This window comes from Gopherus evgoodei, chromosome 5, assembly GCF_007399415.2.
Source record: "Gopherus evgoodei ecotype Sinaloan lineage chromosome 5, rGopEvg1_v1.p, whole genome shotgun sequence".
In the NCBI taxonomy this organism is placed as follows: Eukaryota; Metazoa; Chordata; order Testudines; family Testudinidae; genus Gopherus; species Gopherus evgoodei.
This window is the reverse complement of record NC_044326.1, coordinates 93,627,930-93,651,871: the sequence shown is the minus strand read 5'-3', so window position 1 is coordinate 93,651,871 and position 23,942 is coordinate 93,627,930. Positions and strand designations below refer to the sequence as shown.

General features: G+C 36.3%; 1 long non-coding RNA gene across 1 annotated transcript in view; it reads right to left on the bottom strand.

The window, feature by feature from the left end:
- LOC115652152 overlaps window positions 1–23,942 on the bottom strand; it is a 50,233-nt gene that overhangs the window by 7,388 nt on the left and 18,903 nt on the right. The window contains exons 3-5 of the long non-coding RNA XR_004000564.1: window positions 6,461–6,544; window positions 4,084–4,184; window positions 2,701–2,815 (exon numbers count right to left, since the gene is read on the bottom strand). This is a non-coding gene — a long non-coding RNA (uncharacterized LOC115652152). The remainder of the gene's footprint in view (window positions 1–2,700; window positions 2,816–4,083; window positions 4,185–6,460; window positions 6,545–23,942) is intronic.

Below are 23,942 nucleotides of genomic sequence, written 5' to 3'. Positions count from 1 at the left end.
GGCTCTGGGCTCCCCGTTGCTGCAGGCAGCCCAGATCCCTTTCACTCCTGGCTGCGGCTGGGATTTAAAGGGCTCTGGGCTGCCCGCAGAACGCCATGTGCGGGGGATTTAGAATCCCCCCGCAGGCCGCACAGTGAGGCTCCATCTGTGTTGTGCCGGCCTGATCTACATAAATGCAGGAAAGAAAAAGGCAACTTTTCCATTTTTAATTAGGGTCTACTCCTGTACCATGGGCGTTAATGTGGTTATTCCATTAACATTAATGGGAGTGTTAGAAGGCCCATGGAAAATGATCATTTCATAGGAACAATGTCTTTAGACCAGAATATTTTCTTTGAAATAGTCCTTTTTAATTAATGCACATTCCACTCTAATTAAATGATAAAAAAATTAATGTAACTCTTTTTGAATATTTGTTTATATTTTGACTATATTTCAGCAAAGTTTTCAGTTTATCATACATATAAATTCTTTTGACCTCAGCAGAAACATAAAATCTCAATGCTCCAACCTTTAAATGCCTTCCAAATTTCAATTTAAAGAACCAGAACCTAAAGCCAAGTGTTATGAAATTACAGTAATTTAACATGACAGAAAACCAACATATCTATTTTTGATGCTTTTTTAATACCTGCCTTTTCCTAGAAGTCAGTGCCAGCAGACCATCTATAAGTGTCTAGTCACCAGAACATAAGAATATTACTTATCTGTTCAAAATGATTATTTTACCATTCAGTTGCAAACATAACTATTCATTGTTTGTTTGTAGGATTTTTGCATTTTAATTGTAACAGACTTGTTTAGATCTTGTATACAGAGAAAGTTTTTTTTTCCATATAAAATTCAACCTTACACTTTTCCCCACTTGTCCTATAATAATCTGAGTCTGAGGAATGTGAAATAATGGCATTCATACATCTTTAACTGAAAAAGACAAATGCCTGATGGAATTCTTTGCTTTCTTTGACTATAATGTAGCAGCTTGTTAAAATAATTCAGTGTTGTAGAATGATAGCATTCACTTGTTACAAATATAGGGTGGTCTAACGGGTTATTTTCCAGGCATCACTCATTTTAATGAGAAGGGATTGATTGAATGAATAAACCCATTTATTTATTTATTTATTACTTTAGAGCCTGCAACTAAGAATCCTTTACAAATATTCTGGGTGGATTTATTATTTTGTATTTGCATTTACCTGCACTCCATAGCATTGCCATAGCAAAACTAGAGCTTTCAATTATGAACAAAATATTACAGGGGGGGGAGTTATTGTTTGTATTTCATTCTTCCTCCTGTTTTTGGTAGCAAAACAAAAACAAAGTGGGGGAGGGGAAAGTGAGTGGTTTCTAATAAAATAGATTTAGACTAAAACCATAAAGGGTCTAATTTATATTGATTTTTTGGAGGGGGAGGATTAACGTTTTGGAGATTGGAAACAAATGCAAGCTATTATGCAGAATTATGGTTATAGAGGACAATCAGGCAGAATCTAGTCTATTCAGTACTGTTCATATTAATGACAAATTCTCCACAAACATAAATTAAAATGCTGATGAATCAAGCCACTGAAAAAGAATACTACTATACTACCTAGATCAGTTTGCATCAGAGAAACAGATCAAAGTGAGAGACAAAGAAAACAAAGTGGAAACATATGGCTGTTTTTTTGTTGTTTTTTTTAAATCTGGCTATAGCAGAGTACAATTTCAAAAATCAGCAACATATTATCTGTCCCAAATTCACAAATTCCTTGGATTACATTGCAAAGTTACTGGAATTAAATACAAATACTCACTAGTTGTCACAGACTACTTTTTTTTAATATTCCATGAGCCTTGATAATATTTTTATTTCTAAAATAATGAAAAACACAGAAACCAACACTAAAAGTATTTAAAGAAGGTATTTTTATCACCATCCAGGGCTTTTTTTTTAATGCAAATAATCCCAAATTAACTAGTTGGATCCCAAGAAAGTAACCAGCCATATCCCCGCATATATGCCCGCATACACAAACATTGCAATAAAAAGTGTTTGCCATGGAGTAGTGTCACATGACTTGGACCAAAATTTAAAATTTATCGACCAAAAACACAACGCTTTTCCTCCTCAGCACAACTCATTGTATATATAATGTTTTTAGAAATACAAACCTGTGAACTGTGTGTCTGTCCCAGGAGGCCATAGGTAGAACAAAATCAAAAAGTGTGAAAAGTTGAAATAATGAAAAATACAAAGAAAAAAAAATCACCATTCAAAAGTCATACTCCCACTGAAATCCATAAGTGCTAAATCAGCCAGATATTTATTCTTTATTTCAGTAATTTAGTGTAGTAATTTATTAATAATAATCTCTCCTGAACCTATCAACATGTAGAGGGTAGATTTTTCTGACCCTCCAGTGGGTGCTGTTGTGTATTTAACACTTCCCAAAGTCAGGCTGCTTATATGCACCTAACTATGGATTTAGGAGTCTAACTTAAGACATCCACTTTGAAAAAAAAAACAGGCTTGATCTAGGGGACTGTGATGGTAGAGGTAATGTTACTGGGATCAATAAAGAGGTCACTGCATGAAAGTGAATGGCCTGTGCTATATAGATCAAACTAGGTGATCTAATGGGGCTTCTGGCCTTGAACTCTATGAAATATGTGAACCTGTATAAAATGACAAGAGCTAGGGTAATTTAAACTTACTTTCGCAGTAAGAAGATATCGGAGGTGTTATAGGGTACCATCTTTCCGGAACGGTCCCTTTGTCACAGTAGGACCTAAGTGAGTGGCTGGCGTACTGCTGGATTTTGCTGACCACCTTAAAAGAGAGAAAAAGAGGACAGAATATCTGTTATCTGGAGTACAATGTGATTTGGTCTATTGCTTTAGCCTTATAAAAAATAATGGAACACTTGCTGATTAATGGCATGATCCTACAAGGAGCTGAGAACTCTGGCCTTAGTCTGACAAAGCACAATCGCACAATTCACTTAAAGCTTGTGAGTAGTTCCATTAGATATTATGCAGTTGCTTATAAGTCAGATTTTCAGAAGAATTTGGGGCCAGATATTCAAAAGTGCTCACACCTACAAAGGCCAGATATTTATAGGGTTCTGCAATTATCATCTCTCATTGTGACACTCATGACCAGATTTTCACCCAATGAGTTGATTTTTTTAAGTAAGCACCTTAAGTCTTTAAATGACAATTGTGCACTTTTGAAAATCTTGTCAAGTATCAGAGGGGTAGACGTGTTAGTCTGGATCTGTAAAAGCAGCAAAGAATCCTGTGGCACCTTATAGATTAGACTAGACTGTCTGTTAGTCTATAAGGTGCCACAGGATTCTTTGCTGCTTTTTTTGAAAATCTTGTTCCACATGTTTTTTTGGATCATGGACAGAGTATTCCTCTAACATTTGGATATAGCAAAAATGTAATTTTTACTATAGGTTTGTATTCTTTTATTTTCCCCTTCATCTTTTACATAATTATGATCCCAGAACACTTTCAAGGACTGCTGTGCTTTATTTGTGTTGCATATTGATGTAAATGGCCAAATATACATGAGTAATTCACATTGCAACTAATCAGAAAAAGAACTAACTTGTTCCGATATATATGTGGGCAAAGTTAACCTCAATGAGGTAGTTATGCTTCTATTGTAATGGATACTGTATATGATTCCTAAATAACAGAAGAACATACATAATTGTGTATTTCTCTATTAAGCTTGTTCATGACTGCATCTTTTCAATAGCACGACTACAGTTGTTTAAAAAGAAAACCTTGATTACATCGACTGTACTGCTTAATCTCAAATTATGTCTACCTTACAATGAACTAAAGTTAATACATTTAGCATTTTACGGAAGTTGAAACAGCATCAGATCAATTTTGTCCCCTCTGATTTCAACCTCTGACTGCAGAATTATTACAAACTGCCTTGAGACATAACTTTCTTTTTAATAACATGCAGAAAATGCAAACCTTCAACTGTAGTTATTGTTCAGTATTATGTAGTGGAAGAGAAGTGGCATATAGTTATTAAATTGTCAGAACATTAAAAATGCATAAATCATAACGAACCTTGTAACACATTGTGCACCAGCCAACGTTTATAATTTTTCAGGAGAAATTCCAGGAGACGGCGAAACAACTTGAGTGTGAAAGATGCAAATGACAACTGTCTGCACACACAAACATATACAAAGGAACAAAAATAAAGAAAACTAAACCAGAGATAATGTGATCTAATATTATTTGCAATACCAACCATAACTCATAGAGGAAGCAAAGTGGAGAAGGAGTTACTCTTATTCCTGGTGCAGTAAATAACATTTTCTTTACTTAATAAATGCATTTGAGCTCTTCAAGACACGGGCTGTTTTTTCAGTTGTCTTTGTGCAGTGCCTAGCATAATGGGGTCTTGATCATGTCTGGAGCAATTGGGCACTATTGAAATATAAACATTGTTAGTAAAAAAGAGAGCATGCTTATATAATAAGTATTTGAAAAAACTTAACTGCAAGCAAAACAATATTACAAGAAAAACTGAGCAGTCAAAGAAGACCTTGCACAATATATATGGAATATGTATATACTGTACACACACACACATATATATATATATATATTTTTACACAGAGGCAACACAGACAGTGAATAGAGCACTGGACTGGGGGTCAAGAAACTGGGTTTTGTTCTTGGCTTTACCACTAGCCTGTTATATGACTCTTGACAAATGTCCTCCCAATTTTTGCCTGTCTTGTCTATTTAGATCGTAAACTCCTTGGAAGAAGGTCCATCTTTTACTACAGGCTTGTACAGTTCTTATCACAATGGGGTCCTGATTTCAGCTGAGACAGCTAGGTGCTACTGTCATATAAATATATAAGAGAAATGCCTTATATTTAATCAGTTTTTGTATCAAACATGTCACACAAAGAAGTTTTAAATGTGTATCTTTCAAAGAAACAGTTAATTACACAGACACTCAAGGCACTGAAGAGACTTCAGATGTCCTATAGTAGTAATATAGTTCTACATCATTTAAGAACTGTCAGTGCCCACTGATCCTTCAGTCAAATCTCTCATCCTACTCACATGGTACATGTATTTTTCTCTCTGTCGACGGTCTAACAGCTTCAGTCTCATAGTAGCTTTCTACCTTTTCTGTGCCCCTATCAATATGACACTTCGCCACAGCTGTTGATAGGTAGCAAGTATGATCCAGGCCAAGGAATTAAATGTCAATAGCTTCTTCTCACCATGAGACTGGTGCTGTTTGACAATTAGTCTGTCTTTTATGTACATTTGTTTTAATATCTAGGATAATTTCTGACAAGCTGTGCTTGCAAAATTGACACAGAGTCAAAGTGAGATTCTGAAATGTGTTAATCTGTGTGTGTATGGCTTACAACTGTTTTATGGGTGCAAATTCTGTTAAAATAGACAGCAGAATAAAGGCAAAATTTTATATTGCATGTCAAGATCAAATTCCAGGATAATGATATTAGAGAGTCAAGATGGGAGAGGTAATATATTTTATTGGACCAAGGCTACAACTGCACTGCATAGATTAAGGATAGATATTTAATATCAGCACTATTGAACATATAATGTGACCCAAAAAGGACAGATGGAAAGGTATCAGCAAGGAATGGGAATTATTTTCTGTGTTTTGTTTTCTTAGATCAATTATATTTAGCATCAAACTGTTCCATGGTTATTTGCTTGATAGAGACTTCTCTCTAGAAAATGTACTAACATCAGTTTTGTATTTACTTAGGAGCTAAAATCAATGTTGTCCCCAAAGTAATACCCTGGCTATCATTTCCTGAAAAATGCAATTTACTCAACCACAAAAACTTCAGTAACCCATCTTGTTTATGTAGGTGAAATGCAGATGTACTGCAAATGCATTTCTCCAGCTCTTAGGGAGAGTATGGAATGGCAGTTAAACCACTTCCTCCCTCCACCACTGCTACTACTTTAGCCTACAGATTATAACAGTTGCCATGTTTTTCTTGGCAGCACTTATGCAAAGACTTCTGACTACTGAATCCACAAAATAACCACCTCTCACCCCAGCCTGATCCTAGTCATTTCCTTGCATCAGCCTACACGAAGCAGATACAATTAGTTTCAGAAACATTCAAAGGGTATGGAAGTTATTATCTGGGGTGATTACACTGCTATCCTCCTTTCCCTCATACAGAAACGTACAGTCCTTCTGCATCAGAGTACAATTTACCCAATTGCACAGCAGTTTTAAAAGGTGGCATATTTTGCCATCATAGCTAGGTTTGGCAAAACCTTGCTATATGCTCTAAGCAGCAAAAACTGCTTTGTCTACTAAGGTTAGCATTTGATAGGCTGTAAACTAGAGATTCCTAGAGATCAAGGGGTAATATTAACTTTGTTCCATATGATTTTTTTTTAACCAGAATCATTTGTTGCTTACCTGATCACTCCATTTATGTCCTAATAATCATTTGATAGCGCAGGAAGAATTCATATTCATTGAGCACCACTAAAGTAGAGAGACCTTCGAAAAGGAAATAAGGTTAGTAATAAAGCTATCAATAATAAAATGAAATAAATTATTCAAAGTAAAAGCATTTAAAGAAAAAAGTCCTGCTTTTGTTATCTAAAAAGTTACTGTGAAATATTTTGTTATGTTGTTGCAAAGGAATTTCAGCTACTTCAACATTGCTATATAACATTGTTGAAACCTGAGATTTCTTGAAGTATTCAATTAGAACAAGATTTTCCACTCTTTTTGCCTCAGTGTAGAGTCCTTCACTGTCTCAGAGGAAAAAAACCTAGAACACATTTTAAAAGCTTCCTGCTTATTATTTTAATAAATATTAAGATGAATATTGGCATAATATTGTCAAAAGGCATACATCACATTACAGCTTTACTAAGTTCAGTAATATCAGGCACTTTCTGAAGAAGGGGGAAAACAGTATACCAAATTTTAAATATCTTAGAAATTAAACTTGCCTTTTATAGCTCTTCTAAATTAAAGAAAGTTTGAACTTTACAGTAAAATATTGAACAAATTTGTATCACTAATTGATAGACATAAGCATACTCTACAATTTTTAACATTTAGTCAAGAAAGCAAGATAAAAAGTTCAAACAATGAAGCTACTGGCATCAGCACTTGTAAGTATTTAATCATATTCAGGTTTGTGGCATTGTTTCATGCACTTTATAATTGTTCATGATAGGTGAGTTTCAAAAGTTTCTGAAGGTTAGTTCACTTATTCTATTTAACCTTTATCCCTTTTCAGCCTCCCCAGAATCTCTTCCCCATTTCCGTCCCCAAAATGTTCCTGTTATAGTTGCTGTTGCCAGAAACTCCAGGGGACTCTGTAGTTCCCTTCCTTGATCTCCTTTGTCCCCTACACACACTCTAATAGCATGAACAGTCTAAAAAGAAGCTTTATGAATCCTTCCAAAAGAAGGTCAGTTCAAGGGATGTTCTGTCTTCAAGGGATTCTCTGTCTGGTGCACAGTGAACTACAAGTGCTTTTTTTTTTTTTTTGGTCTATACAGCAAAACATTCTGAGAAACGAACACTGAAGAATTAGAAAGTTAAAACAGGTAAAGTTTCATGAGGGGAATTTTTCTATTATGAAGCTGTTAGTAGAAAGAAAGAGAGAGATAGAAAAAGAAAAATAAAGAAAGAAAGAACATAAGAAAATAACCCCTTTATGCATTCTTGATGCTGCGCCATTAAATATATCATCACTCACTGTGAGGCTTCTGTTAGTCATGTCTCAAGGGAATGGCTCACAATTCTGAAGTAAGACTAAGAAAAAAGCTCCAAAGGTTATTTGAAGGGATCAGTGATATAAAGCAGTCACAAGACCCTTACCCCAAGACCCTTAACTAACCAACCAATCATGACTGTTGCTTTGTCTGAAGTTCACCCACTGAAAATAGCTATCAACAATAGTGCATAAGAAGTTATTGCACACATGAAGACTCTTTGAATATGGATAGAAGCTCACTGGGGATACAAAGTGAATCTTATCCATTCACTCTTTCCCTCAGTTAATAAAATAAATAAATGCAAATAAAATTATTTACTGGGACAAACAGGAGATAGGCATGCCCTGTCCTGCTCTTGGGTGGAGGATCAGAGAAGAGAAGAGAAAAGAAAAGAGAATGTGAGCAATGGGAACTGAAAAAGGAGAGGACTGTGGGGACTCTAATGGGAAGCAAGGAAGGAGAAGAGGGATTGAGGGGACCATATGTGGAAGTGATCAGAAGGAGGGTATTTAGGGTTGAGATTATGAAGAAGTTAATTGTGAAAGGGGTTATGCTTGATAGAAGTTATTTTTCCCTCCCTGGACAATTCAGTAATAGGAACATTGCTATGCTAGATCAAACCTGTCCGAACTCTCCAGTCTGACAGGGGCCTATACCAGATACTTCAGAAAAAGTACTATAGACAGTTCTATGGAATCAACTGCTCATAAAAAAAAATCATTCAAAATCGGTTTGTTAATGGTTGGTTTATTCCCTGAAACATAAGGGTTTATATTCCCTAAATATTAAAAAAGTTATATAAAGTTCTCCTTACCAATATACATTTTAATCCTTTTTAAAAATCCTACAAACTCTCGATTTCTTATGGCAGTGAGCTCCACAGGTTAAATAAGTACTTTCTTTTATTAATTTTTGACATTGTTGACTTTCAATGTCATTGGATGTTCCTTTGTTTCTGCATGATGAGAAAAGGTAAACATGAGCACCTGATTTACCTTTGCTGTACCTTTCATTATTTTGAACCTCTCTGACATAACTGGGTTGATTGCTGAACAGAGTGATTATTGCACAATTCAATAATTTCACTTTAGGGAAGTTTCCCTGATGTGCATTCTAAATTTTCATGTACTTATTTTCATTCCATTTCCCCAAGTTTATATTCCCTTCCCCAGCTCATTTATAACACAAAATAAATCCTTTCTTCCTTATTCAAACATATGTAGACTCTTACATTTGTTGGCCTTGTCTAGACGGAGATTGTTATTGGAAGCTTTCAGAGCCTCCAAATTTTCTCAGGTTCACCATCAAACACGGATGTTTAAGCATCATGTTTCTGATTCACGGACACAAAGACAAACAGTATGATAATTTTACTCAACTGACAAATAGTTTCCTTGGAGAAGAATTTTTATATGAGCTCTTACTTTTGCAACTGTCAGTTTAAAGAAATAGAATGTTACCTTAGACATAAACCAACTTTGAATGTCCTTTGTCATATATTACAAGTTTCTAGATGTAACAATATTAAAAACAACACTAAAAAGGTTTAGTGTGTACACAGGGACATTTCCCTCCCTTCCCCCTCAAACATATTTGCCAGTTACATAGTCCCTACTACAATTCATCCAGGAAATAAGTGCCTTTGCATTGCACAGTGTCCGTTGTTTATATTGGTGAGACTCAGATGAATACATATTTAAATGAGGAAATTTGCTAGGAGGATGGGATAACATTCTGTGTTTGCCAGTAAAGGACACCAGCAATAGCGGGAACTTATGGATATCTGTATTTGATGCAAAAGCAATTCTTATACTTTAGATTGTTGTAATTGCAAGAGCTGGTGACTGAAAAGCTTGTGTTTTGGGTGCAGTTTGCATCATCTGTATCTGCAGGATTACCTTGGCCCAATATTTGTATTTGAATACTGTAAATAGCTGGATCTGAGATGAAATAGAAAAGCTCATAACTCAAATATATAGTAATGACACCCAATTGCCTATATTATATATAAGGTAGTGGATACTGAGTGCACGAGACTGTGACACTAACAGGCCAGCTGACATCAAAACCATAGACTAAGTCACAATTGTGGGTGAATATCAAAAAATGTCAATGTTATTGTCTCCACTTACCTATAACCTATTGTTCACTACCATATTCCATTATGTATGCCTGGTAATTAGATAACCAAAAATTAAAGTGTGTGTTAGTGTTAAGATTTGAATATACTAAATGTGTAAACTTCATGAAAACTAATGAAGGATTTCTTCTGGCTATCACATTATGTTTACGCTACATTTACCCATCATAGGAGATTGGAGCCTTGGAAATGTAAAAGATTGTTAACGTCAAAGCATGGGTCATTGTATTCAACAATGGAAAATCACAGACTATGTTTATATTTAAGCAACAAAGGAAGAGCCCATGCTGTGAATGAAAACACTTGCCAAATTGCCTTCCATGGAAAGATACTATAAGAATGGATCTAGGGAATGATCCTGTAGCTCTGAACTGTTTTGGATTCTACCAAGGTGGAATACTGAACAAGTGGATGGAGATTCCCAAAATTACTGGAGGAACGTTTTTGGAAATTTAGCAGATTTCTACAATTCTGTTAATATTTTGGACTTACAAAATTTGACTAATCTGTTAATGTATTTTACCTGCTTTACCCCCTCAATGACTCTCATTACTTTTTCTTAATAAACCTTTAGTTAATTTACTAGAGAAATTGGTTGCCAGCATTGTCTTTGGTGAGAGATCAAAAGTATTAATTGATCAGGGTTAAATGACCGACCCTTTGGGGCTGGGAGTAATGTCATGTGATGTGGTATTTGATACAGTGGCCAGTATCACAAAATCCAGTTTGTCTAAGTGGCAAGTAGGCTAGAGAGCTTAAGGGGACTGTTTGTGACTTCATGGTAAGACTGGGAGTTCACATATGTTACTGGGTTGGTGAAATCTAATTACAGAATATGCCACCAGTTTGGGACGTTTTCCGACAGTCTGATCTGAAATTGGCACTCTCAGTTGAGAGCCACTTCAGACACCATGACAGAGACTACTTCTTTCTGCACTCTGGTGAGTCCACTTCAGTCAGTAGTGGCACTTGAGCTGATTTAGCCCAGGATATACCTCAGAGGGTCAAGGGACAAAACATTCCCATCAAGTCATAGACCAAGCTGAGTGCCAGTCTTGCTATAGTTAGGGCATGGTACAGGATTAATCTCTTAATGGACACGTTTTCCTGACAGCTGTGTGGTCACCACACCACCATGTATAATTGCTCTGTTCTGGTAAGAGGTTCTGAGATAAGAGTGTGGGAGTACATTTTCTGCAGTCCTGTACATTAAACTTTAGGAAAATAATACCCAGTAATTATGGTGTGAGTGCTTTAAAAACATGTAATAATAATAACGTAATAAATACAGTACAGTGGACATATTGCAATTTGCATCATTATTTTGATGAGATGACTGATGCGTGTAACAGCCTCCGCCTCTGTCTGGTATTTCACAGCAGTGATGTGACCTTTGAAAGGAAGGCTGACAGCTTTATTGAGAGTGAATGTCTTACCACATATGTAATTTTTTCTTCCATATGGTGGTAAACACACCATCGTTCAGCACATTAAAATTAGAAAAGAATCCATGATTATCTTACTACGGCAGTCTTCCAACTTCAGGAAACTTAAGAAAAAATATTTAAGTAATTTACATTAAAATATATTAAAGGAAATAACAGTTTATAATATGAATTTGCAATATACTATTTAATCTGTAGAATAAAGAATGAAAGTGCACAATTTGGGACGGTGCTTTGACATTTCAGTGCATCATCAATTTTATACTGAAAAGGGGATGAGTGGAAGCAAAACCTACAGTATATTTCTTCTTCCCTTCCAGTGGCCATCACTGTTGTTCTTTAGGTTTGGGGTAGGGGGGTCTTTGTTTTGTGGTTTTTTAAGAAACAGATTGCACGGGTCAAAGCAGGAGAATAACTGTAGTTGACAGAATCTGAAATATGTAATATCCAGTAGCAGTTTCTTTCTAAGTCACTATAATTATTGCTGTTCTGAGGACAGTAGGTATTTTATTTAATAATACTCTTCTTCCTCATAACTTATACATAATAAGCATGTGAATAACTCTCAGGTGAACCAAAACTGATGTTATGCTATACTGGAATCTCACAAATCATTGCTTGCCTCCACCTTATCATGCCAGCATGCACCTGTACATTAAGCTTCTTTATAGGAAGAGTCCACACTAGGTCATGAATAAAGAAGTGGATGCAATGGGACAAACTGTGCAAATTGTTTGTTTTACTTATTTATTAGAAGTGGAACACAGGTATGACTATTTCAACAGATAATAAGGGTTCCTTTCTACTTGTATTTTAAACTATTGCACAGTATACTTAAGTCAGGATAGACAGAAGAAAAGGTGTTGAGAAAGCTAAACATTAAAATATTCTTTATTGCACAGACTGATTATAAAAAAAGATGTTAGTAATAAGTCAACTGCCACAGAAAAAAAGTAATTGCGTAAGTCCAACTTCAAAACATTGGGTCAGACCAGTGGTTCCCAAACTTGTTCCGCTACTTGTGCAGGGAAAACCTGGTGGGCCAAGCCGGTTTATTTACCTGCTGCGTCCACAGGTTCGGATGACCCTAGGTCCCAGTGGCCGCGGTTCACTGCTCCAGGCCCATGGGAGCTTCTGGAAGCGGTGCAGGCCAAGGGACGTACTGGCCGCCACTTTCAGCAGCTCCCATTGGCCTGGAGCAGCAAACAGTGGCCACTGGGAGTCGGAATTGGCCGAACCTGCGGATGAGGCAGGTAAACAAACCATCCTGGCCTGACAGAGGCTTTCCCTGCAAATGTGGCAGAACAAGTTTGGGAACCACTGGGTTAGAAAGATGAACTATAAATCCAAATTCTCTGTCCAAACGTATTTTAAATACTACCTCCTCTACAGCAATTACCTTTCATAGAGTTCATATACCACTACCTTTAGGTATTATAACTTGTAATGTTATTTGGCATTTCTTGTCCATGTTTAACTGTGATGTCACACTCCATATTCTTCATAGAAATATTGTTATGATATGAATATGGAATAACTAAGATATGTTTTATGCAAGATAGGTCATGTGAGAGATCATTGGAAAGCTTATTATACTGAATGTGATTATTCAATTTGTATGCATGTATCATTTCTGTATCTATAATTAGGAATATTGAGTATGTAACAATTACAAGTGTGTGTGTACTTGGGAAACACCCACCAGACAGCAGTCTATCAGCCTTGATGGGCCATTAGGGAGAAAAAATAAGACTTTGAAGATACTAATTTCTCTCCTTGCTGAGAAGCTGGGACATTGCTTTGGCACTACAAGGTCACCTGGTACTAAACAACATCTTGGACTTCTAGTGATTTTCCACTAAAAGGAAGGAGAGGTCAAGATTGGGAAACAAAAAGTTCCTGCCTAATGTAAATTCTTTTTAAGGCTGGGGAGAAAGTTGATCCAGGTTCACTCTTCACTGAATCCCCACCCAGGATGGCAGCTGGAAAGATCTGAGAAATAAAGACACGGTGGGGGTAGAGGTGTGGTGGGGGAAGGGGTCCAGGCTGGAAAAGGGATCTGGCCTGCGAATACAATGTCTGAAGATTTAAATTGCAAGCAGGGTAGCTAGCCTTCAAGAATTTCCACATCCTGCCCAAAAGCAACATTTAGGGTGAGAAATTACTTTTTGAAACAAATTTCTTTAAGATCTTAAGCTTAGTATGCATTTTGTTTTATTTACTTAGTAATCTGCTTTGTTCTGTTTGCTATCCTTTCTAATCACTTAAAATCTGCCTTTTGTAGTTAAACTTGTTTTTGTTTATTATAATACTCAGTTTGTGCAATCTATAACTGGAGGGGGTGGCAAGAAGTTGTGCATAATTTCCTCCACATTGAGGGAGGGGGCAAATTTATGAGTTTATGTTGTATAGATTTCTCTATAGCGCAAGATAATATTATTTTGGGTGTACTTTCCAGAGGGGAGCTGAACTTGAGTGCTGGGAAACTCTGTAATTGAATTTTCCCATAGAAAGCTGTGTGCAGACTCTGTGAATCTACAGCTGGTGTGTCCCTGCCTGTATACGTGTGCGCCAGAAGCCAGAGAGCCTTATTCAGCAAAACAGGGAGAGGGAACCCAGGCTAGTGGAGCAGGCAGGCTGCGTGAAACCCTAGTACATCAGATGGCATCCCGGACAGGGGGTGGGGTCCAACCCATCACTTTCACAAATTTAGGATCTTCTAGTAATTGCTGTTTATTATTTAACTCCCCATTACCTTTTAAGAAGCATTTTTTCTTGGTTTCCTCTGCCTGTCTTGGACCAGATTATGTCATCCTTATTTATATTGAGTAGTATACTAAACTGTGAGCATTCTTAATGATTTATAGGCCTATTCATAGACTAAGAGGCTATGTAACATGACAGAGTGGTAAAATCTGGTTCTTTAGCATCTTTGACATAGTGTAATGCCTTACAGAAACAGCTTCTCATTTAAAAATAAATTGGAGATACTAGTCATGACTGTCATTTTAAAGGTTAGCTCCTTCATATTTTTATTTATAATCTTCCACTATATTTTTCATGGTTTCACTTAAACTTCTGCTGTTCAAATGATCTCTGGCTCCAACCATTTACTCTGATTCTAAACTTTCCTCACTGGTTTCTCTAAAATTCCAGATTGATTTGAAAGTTGACATACTTTAAATTTCTCAATAATAAAATACCCTCACTAATCATGTTCTGTAATAGCTTTCTATTCACATTCACACAGTACAATCTTGCAATCTTTACTCAGCCCCATCAGTGCTCAGGTAAGTCATCCATTGATTCAAATGAGACTTTTGCCTAAGTAAGGTCTAAATAAGTAATACGGGATGGGTCTTCAAAGTGAAGTCTGTGGACTGCTTTATATGTTGGCAATATAATTTTAAAACTATCAGAGCCAGAGCTCACAGTAATTATACTTCAGAGCTTTGATATCAGCTTCAGTTGGAAATTTGTAAAGCTGAAAGTCTTTGCAGTGTAGCTGAAGTACAGTCAAGTGACTCTCTGAAAATGAACATTGCAGAATTACGATGGTTTTTCTAACTGTCAACCTCTCAAACTCAGCTTGAGATTTGAACATTGAGTGCTATTCTTTTAGCCTGTTTTATCATTACCAGGATAGATTCTGAAACCAGGAAGTTTTATTTTAATCTGATGACACAAGGGACAGAATACCCAACTCACTGTGCCACAGGTTCACTTACTCTACCGTGCTATTATTAAAATTTTAGTTGTGTCCATAAAGAAACAGATGAATTTAGAGCACAGACAGTGTGAACAAGATGATATTTTACATAGTTGTTTTTATGGATATGGTCATGCTTTAAATCAAAATAAAAGAGGTACTTCTCTGTATTTCATGCTGCTTGTAACTGGAGCACTCAAACTGTAAAGCATTGTGAATATTATTTTGAAGCACTCTAAAATGCACTCAGTATAGAAGAGTTGCAGTATGCTACATGAGTAGTACAGTCAATTGGTCTGAACTCGAGTAGCTGAAATTCAGCAAAAAGAGCCCATTAAATGGTAGCATGCATTGAAGAGCAGAATTTTGATTCTGTACTGTTATTTCAAGTTTCTCTCCTATGCCATCTTAATCTTGTTTCCAGATTCACAAATTAATGTGGAAATCTTGCTAGCATGTAGACATGTAATCCAGCGACCAAAGATTTCACAGAGGAATGATTCAGATGCTGTATGATTAAGTTCACAAGGTTCATTGTCTTTGGAAATATTCGTGTTCACATGAAAAATGCTTCTGATTTGACAGCACCAAGATCTTATCAAAACTCCTCACCATATGAGGTCTCACAGACAATCCTCTCAATCAAAATCCATTGCCTGCCAAACCCTGGACTGGCTCCTCAGGCTGGACTTGGGCATAAGAAACACAGACTATCTGTTGTCCTGATCAAACAACTTTCTCCTTTATGGAAAAATCCAAACTCTCCACACTCCAAGTTTAGAACAAGCCAGGACAATAGTCCACTCCTGAAAACTCTTGGACCCTTTGAAATTCCAAAGCTTACTTAGAGAAAACTCTACTCTAGTCTACTCAATCAAGATGCCAATTAATGGAAGTATTCATGAGGCACTACAACCACTTCCCAACTACTGTTCCACTGCAATGCCTTTTCTACTTCACCACCTCCATACATTGTCATTGTTCTTGGACAATTTGGAACAAAATAAAAGGAGAATGGAAGAAAATCCAAGCAAATAACCCAAACACTTGTTTGATTCAATACAAGGAACTTCTACAAACCTATGCCTATTTCTTTGCAACAAAGAACAAGAAAAGTTACATCATGTAGAACTTGTATAGGCTATACATTGTTTTTGTAATCCCAGAGTACCTCCACTCAACCTCTGAATTCAGTGTCTCATGCTGCAAAGAATGGGTATATAACATCATAGAGGAGCCCACTCATACTCTGGATGGCTTCATGAGCCACTAACAAATCAGTTACAGGAGCAGGTGAACAATGCATTCCTTGCAATAATTCGGATGATTCTTACATAAAAAAATACTGTTTAAAATGTGTATTAAAAGCAATGTTTAGACATGTAATTTCAATGTGTTCTCTCTTTGTATCAAACACAACTGAAGAGAAGGAAGAAAGTGGGTCCCTACTCACGTTCCTCCAACAAACCCGAAGTAGCTACACGTTTTTGCTAAAACAATCATCAGTGAAATAGTTAATGAGAATAACATGGTCATGCCTGAGTTTTCTGAGTTGGCAACCCATTAGATGAAAGGTGGTGTTCTGTACCTCTTTGGAGTTTTTATATCAGGCAATGGACTTTATGCTGCAAACTTTTAATCGGAGTTCCATTGGAGTCACTGGGACTACTCACATGAATAAGGGCAATTAGCGTCTTTGCAGGACTGGGGCATAGATTTTATTTATTTATTTAAGCTTACATTCTGAAATATTTATGCATTATTTCTTCCTTGCCCTAACTCCCATGGAATACCTTTTGAAAGCAGTCCACACGGCTTGGACAATCACATTTTTAGCATTATTTCCCCTCTCCAAGTTAATTTATGCAGTCATAAGCCATCTCTAGGTCAGTGGCCAGCAAGACAGACCATGGAGTTTAGCCCCAAATCCAAGGCCAGGTCTACGGGAGGAAATCAGCAAACACCCACCACTCCAAAAGTGCAATTCTGAGAAAACTATGTGTGTGAATCTCTCTTGTATGAGATGCTCCTGTTTGTGCTACAATCTATTCCATGCATATTATAATAAAGTGGCAATAGCAAGTTTTATACAATAAATATAAAACATGTTACACTTCAAAGGGAACAGAGAAGGTAGCAGAAATGACAATATATTCGGTATGTAATAGCCTTAACTGTCTCTAACTTTTCTTCTGTATATTATTCTACCCCTTCACACATTATGGAAAATTTTGATGCTGCAACATGTTGCACACAGCTGTGTACATGATGGCCAGTGGAAGTCAATGGAGATTCACATCTGCCTCATGTAATAACACTAAGAAATGTTCCCTTCGTGATTTATAATAGGTAGATATTTTATTAGTCTGAAGAGAAGGACTTACAGTTTGTACTTTTAAATTTAGCTTGACAAAACAGAATCAGCTACCCTTTGAATAAATAGATGAAGAATCTGAATTTAAATTTACTTTGTTAAAGAGCAAAATAAGAAAAACTAACACCCTTAGTCAATAATTTTTGGGTCAACATGTGAATTGTATTTCCCATGGTTGCTAATAAACATACTCATAACAGCCCAATAAGTCCCTAGGTAGGCTATGCTGTCATTCTTAACTGCTAAGTAATATGAAACTGCCTTATGGGACCAAACTTTGCCTGACTCTATACTATTGAAGATTTGTTTCTCATCTGTCAGATATGAAGAGACTAACATTAGAACCATTTCATTTTAAAGATTAAAAACAAAATAAAACTTGGTGGGTCAATTGGAAAGAATGGAGAACTACATGTATTAAAACCTTTGCAGATCTAGTTCATGAGGGATCATATGAATCTTTTCAAAACATCATGCAGCAATGCTCTGGGAAGAAATGAAGTAAAATCAGTGAGACAGGATACTGTCTTCAAATCTGACTTAAGCAGGATTAAAAATGGTTACGGTGTAAATGTTTACACTTAATAAGATCCATATGGACTTTTCTGTATTGGATTACTATAGTATGACAATTGTTGGAGATGCCATCCAAGAAGCAGGTATATTGGGCCAAAGTCAGATGTAGCATAAGCAGGCACAGACATTCTAAATTAATCTTATTTTGCTCAGATATAGTTAGGTGGGACTAAAACAGATGGAAGCTTTGTTTTACCATAAATAGAGTATAGACAATTGGCAGCATTCACTTTTATTTTAAATCAAATCTGAACATAACTTCACAATGCCTCAGACCACATTGTGTACCTGGGCATGTGAGAATTAAATATGGAGGAGAGAAGCAGCTGAACCACACAATCTTTAAATGATGGGGTGAGATTTGGGAACAAAGACCACTTGTCTGGGAAGCCATCTGGAAAACACAGTGCACAACAGAGGCAGGAGAAATTTGAATGGATGGTGGTTCTAGGGTGAAACAAAGGAGGAAATTTGATTGAGGATTAGCAAGCCAAGGTTTGATAAGGGGCTGTTGTGAAGAGGCAGATTTCTAAGTCTCCTGAACTGAACTTGATCCCTGTAGTGTAAGTAACAATGTAATTTTTGTTTTCTCCCCTTTTGTTGTACTTCACCTTTAAATATCTAAACAGTGTACTGCTCCGTACTGGAAAGCTGACATCTTGTAAAGCAGAGCGATGCAGCATGCTACAGAAGTGATACACATGCTTTCTCATGAAGAATTTATTGACTTCTTTTTCTGTTCACCTTAATCTGAAATAATAATTCATGATGAAAGTATAGAGTTCCTTTTTGTGCAAGAAAATAACTTAATACAATGATCCCGAACCTTAAAGAATGGCTTGTGTTCCTTCAGGAGAATAAATTAGATTCAGATATTATAATTGCTAGTTATAATTGACTTAAGCTAAATTATATACAACTTTGTATAACTGTAAATAAACCCACCACGTGGTCCATTTTAATAATATAATCAGTAGCTAAAAGTTAAAAATGAGAAATAATTTCTTGCTGACTTTTTTTTTTATAGTTGAGACACTGTAGGAAAATTATCTAAAATATTGTTGGTTTCAAAAACTCAAACTATTTTATAAAAAAATTGACTAGTTTCATGTCTGTAGATTTTTTAGAGCCATGATTGTTCTCCATAAAGATAAGGCTCAAAATATCCATTAGTTTAAACCCATTAGAGTGTTACTATTCTGCTCTCTCCCTCTCACCTCCTTGATAAAATTGATAAAAATCAGGCTGTGTAGCTAAAATACGGGCAATGTGCTTAGTAAAATTTCACTTTTATATAGACCAGTTCAGCTTAACTCCAAAAATGTCAGAGGAGGGCTTCTACTTTGAAATTGACTAATTTGGCACAAAATGACTTTTCCATGAAAAAAAAATCAAGATTGTATGCTTTTACATAAATGAATGGATATAGTAAGCTTTGTAACATAGTCACATGTGAAAGCTCCGCACATTTGTTCTCATTTAATTTCATATAATGTTCTTCCTATTTTTAGGAAGTTGAAACTTGTGCACACATTGGTCATTGCTTCCTTCTCCTCTTCCCAGCATCTAACAATAAATCACTCAGGTGGACATAGAATCAAACTATAGGGCTGGAAGGGACCTTGAGAAGTCACCGAGTCCAGCCTCCTGTACTGAGGCAGGAGTAAGTAAACGTATACTATCCCTGACTAGTGTTTGTCTAACGTGTTCTTAAAAACCTTCAATGACAGGGATTCTACAACCTCCATCAGAAGCCTATTCCAGAGCCTAACTACTCTTATAACAACAAAAAGTTTTTCTCTAATAGCTAACCTAAATCTCCCTTGCTGCACATTAAGCCCATTACATCTTATTTCACATTCCATGGACATGGAGAACAACTGATCACAGTCCTCTTTAAAACAGACCTTAACATATTTGAAAATTGTTACCAAGTCCCTCTTCAGTCTCCTTTTCTCAAGACTAAACATTCCAGGTTTTTTTAAAAAAAACTTTCCTCATAGATTATGTTTTCTAAACCTTTTATCATTTTTGCTGTTCTCCTCTGGACTGCCTCCAGTTTGTCCACATCCTTCCTAAAGCACGGTACCCAAAACAGGACACAATACTCCTGCTAAGTGCCAAACAAAGTGAGACAATTACCTCCCCTTTCTTACATACAACACTCATGTTAATACACCCCAGAATTATAGCAGTCTTTTTTGCAACTGCATCACATTGTTGACTCGTATTCAATTTGTGATTCACTATAACCTCCAGGGGTTAAATTTCAGCAATATTACCACCTAGCCAGTTATTCCCCACTTTGTAGTTGGAGATTTGATTGTTCCTCCTTACTTGAAATATTTTGCATTTGTCTTTATTGAATTTCATCTTATTGAATTCAGACCAATTCTCCAATTGGTCAAGACTGTTTTGAATTTTAGTCCTGTCCTCCAAAGTGCTTCCTCACAGCTTGGTGTCGTCTGCAAATTTTATGATTACATTCTACATTCTATTAAGGTTATTAATGAAAATATTGAATAGTACTGGACCGAGGACTGACCACTGCAGGACCCCACCAGGTATGCTCTCCCAGACTGACAATAAATCATTGATATCAAACCTCCGAGTATGGTCTTTCAACCTGTTGTGCACTCACCTTATAGTAATTTCATCTATATCATATTTTTCTAGTTTGCTTTTGACAGCATCAAAAGCCTTACTAAATTCAAAAAATATATCTGATGCTTCCCCCGCATCCACTAGGGCAGCAACCCTGTCAAAGAAGGAAATTAGGTTGGTTTGGCATGATTTTTTCTTGAGAAATCAATGCTGGCTATTCCTTACAATCTTTTATCTTCAGGTGCTTACAGATTGATTCTTTAATAATCTTTCCAGGAATCAAAGTTAGGCTGACAGTCTCTAATTTTCCAGGTCCTGTTGGTTTCCCTTTTCATAGGTGCTATGTTTTCCTTTCTCCAATCCTCTGGGACCTCCTTGAGTTCTTGAAGATAATTGCTAATGGTTCCAAGACTGCTTCAGCTAGTTCCTTAAGTATTCTAGGATGAATTTCATCAGGCCCTGCCAATTTGAATCTAAGTCATCTAAATATTCTTTAACCTGTTCTTTCCCTATTTCAGCCTGTGTTCTTCCCCCTCATTCCCATTTTATATGCATTTTAATCACTATCACAAAAGGCACTCATATCATTACAACAGAAGGCCTGATGAATAATAATTAACCTTCCAATTGCCCTTAATAATCTCCCTCTTCCCTCTCCATATAAAAAAATATAGAAACTATGCACTGTAATGTAAGAACATGTGGCTACTTAAACCCATGGGAAGTTGTGGTGAAAGGAGGGGAAACTGAGTTATTTAAATATGGACAAAAAATGAAACTAAAGTCCGTTTGAAGCATTGAGCTTATTGCAGAGGACATGTCTATCTGTATCTCTTCCCCCTTCCCCTCGCACACTAAGTGGAAGAACAGTGGGGGACCTCTACACTTTTTGGCTTTGATGGTGAGTGGCAGATATCAAATCAACCCCCTGCACACCCTTTATAATTAACTGCATGTGTATCACTGCTAATCCATCTGCAGTACAGACCATATGTCAGCTACATTACTGCTTTACCAGTTCAACAGGGCAGTCACAGCACAATTAGGAAACTCGCTATTTTACTTTTATCTCCTTTCCTGCCCAACCAGAAGATATTGCGTCTGCTGCAGATGCTGATAACAATCCAGAAATTCACAGTGATAGGTATCACAAATTTCAGTAAAAAAGAGAACAAAATATGAACAGCTATTTTTATTTTCTTCCTGCCTTCTTTAGTTTAAATTGGTGAAAGAAACAGGGCCACCTCATCACAACTAAATTGAGCCCTAACCATTGTGTAACTTTTGACACATTATACCACAAACATGATAGGCAGTAATAAATTTATATAGTGCAGTAATCAGGATAGCTTTATTTAGGCGAGCTGTTAAAGCAAGGGGAATGAAGTTCCCCATCTTTAAGAAAAGCATGAGAACTCTCTACCTGTCCTTATCTAGGTATTTATGCGGCCTTCCTCACAATAATATTTGAGCATATCACAATCATTAGTACAATTTATCCTTATAACACTGTTGTGAGGAGGGGAAATACTATCCCCATTTTACAGACGGCAAACAGAGAGGGTAAGTTACGTGACTTGTCCAAGGTCACATACAGTCTGAATCCTGGTCTCCCAAGTCCCAATCAAATGCTCTAGCTACTACACTATCCTTTCGTCACTTTCTTAGAGAAATGCTGTTCCTAGGCTGATGAGAACTTGCCCAGTAAGGAACTCTGAAGTGGGAGCATGAGGAATAGCTGGTGCCTGGCTAAAGGAGATTTTGGTGCTGCAGCTTTCCTGGCACCAGGTGGAGGACATGCATCAACTATCAGAGATAGATACGTGCCTCCTCTAGGATTACCCATCCATATCTTCCCCTCTAAAGGAAATCTGTTCCATCCTTTGGCTTTTCCTTCTTTGTTAGGGGAAAGGGAAAGAAGATCTTTCATCAGTCTCAAAATACCATCTTCTCTCAGATAGTTGTTGGCAGACAGAAGGTGGCAGATTAATAGAAAATTGATTTAAATAAGTCTGTCTTTTGATTTACCTGAAATGTCATCATTTCAGATACATGCATTTTAGAATTTTGAGAAAAAAAACTAACACCTTCCTCTCTCCATCCCGTTTATCAATTCAGTTTTTATCTCCTGTTTAAATCTTAATGCATTTGTAGAAATGGGGCTGGGAGCACCTAAGGGGATAGGGATCAATACATCTTTGGGATAGAAAGGGGTTGGATGCCATATAATTTTCAAAGTCAAAATTACCAAAAGAAAATAATTTGCAAAATTGGTCATTGGGAGAAACAATAATTAGACAGAATTATTAATTGGTTCTCATATGACTACTCCAGGGAAATCAAACCTAGATGGAATTGTTGATTGTAGTTAATGGCACTACAAATTTACCAAGAATTCTTTTTTTCCTGTACACTAAGGGATACCTCAAAACAAACTGAAATAAAGAAAATGATAGCAAAATGATAAACATGACAAAAAACCCCAAACAATTAAACCAAATACACCAGATTAAAAGGAGTGATACAATGTAGCAACTCTTAAAACAGATGATCAACTAAACATGAAATTTTAAAATATTAAGTAAATTAAAACAAGGTTGGTTATCTATATTGAATGGACTCGTCTTATAAATCTGAGTATAAAATTCAAAAGCTATGAACATTAGCCAGAATGATACTCTCTTAATTACTTAGCATCAACAAGTTGTTTACTCTTATTAAGTTCAACTTATAGCTAAGCATTAGTAACATAATTCAACAGCTGAAGATAAAAGTATGCTACCAGATAATCAAGGATAAACTCAATGAAGTAAATATAGTGCAATGATAATTCAACTCAATATTAAAACTCTTATGAACTAAAAATTAAGATGAATCTATGTAAGTTGGATAGGACACTATAATTAATTAATTTACATAACAGCTAGACCATTATTACTATGTTTACTTCTGACCTAAGATAATAGTATTTTGATGATAAGCATGAATTTTAGGCAACATCACAATCACATTATCACTACAACTTGAAAATAATCAGTGTTTAGATACACAGAGCTAGCTGATAATGATTATAATAATACATAACAAAGCAGAGGTACCTGAATCAACCAATATAATTATTATTCCACAGTGCAGAGCAGATAGGCTGTTAACTCATCAAATCAGAGCTAATCCTAAGGTTGGGAACTGATGAAAGATAGTAATGCATCTTAAGCAGTAGAATATAAGATTACAAGCTGAATTTCTAGGCAAGATGAACAGTTTAGAAGAGTTGAGTTAGATGTGAAGGAGGTACTTTTGTCTTTCAGTTAA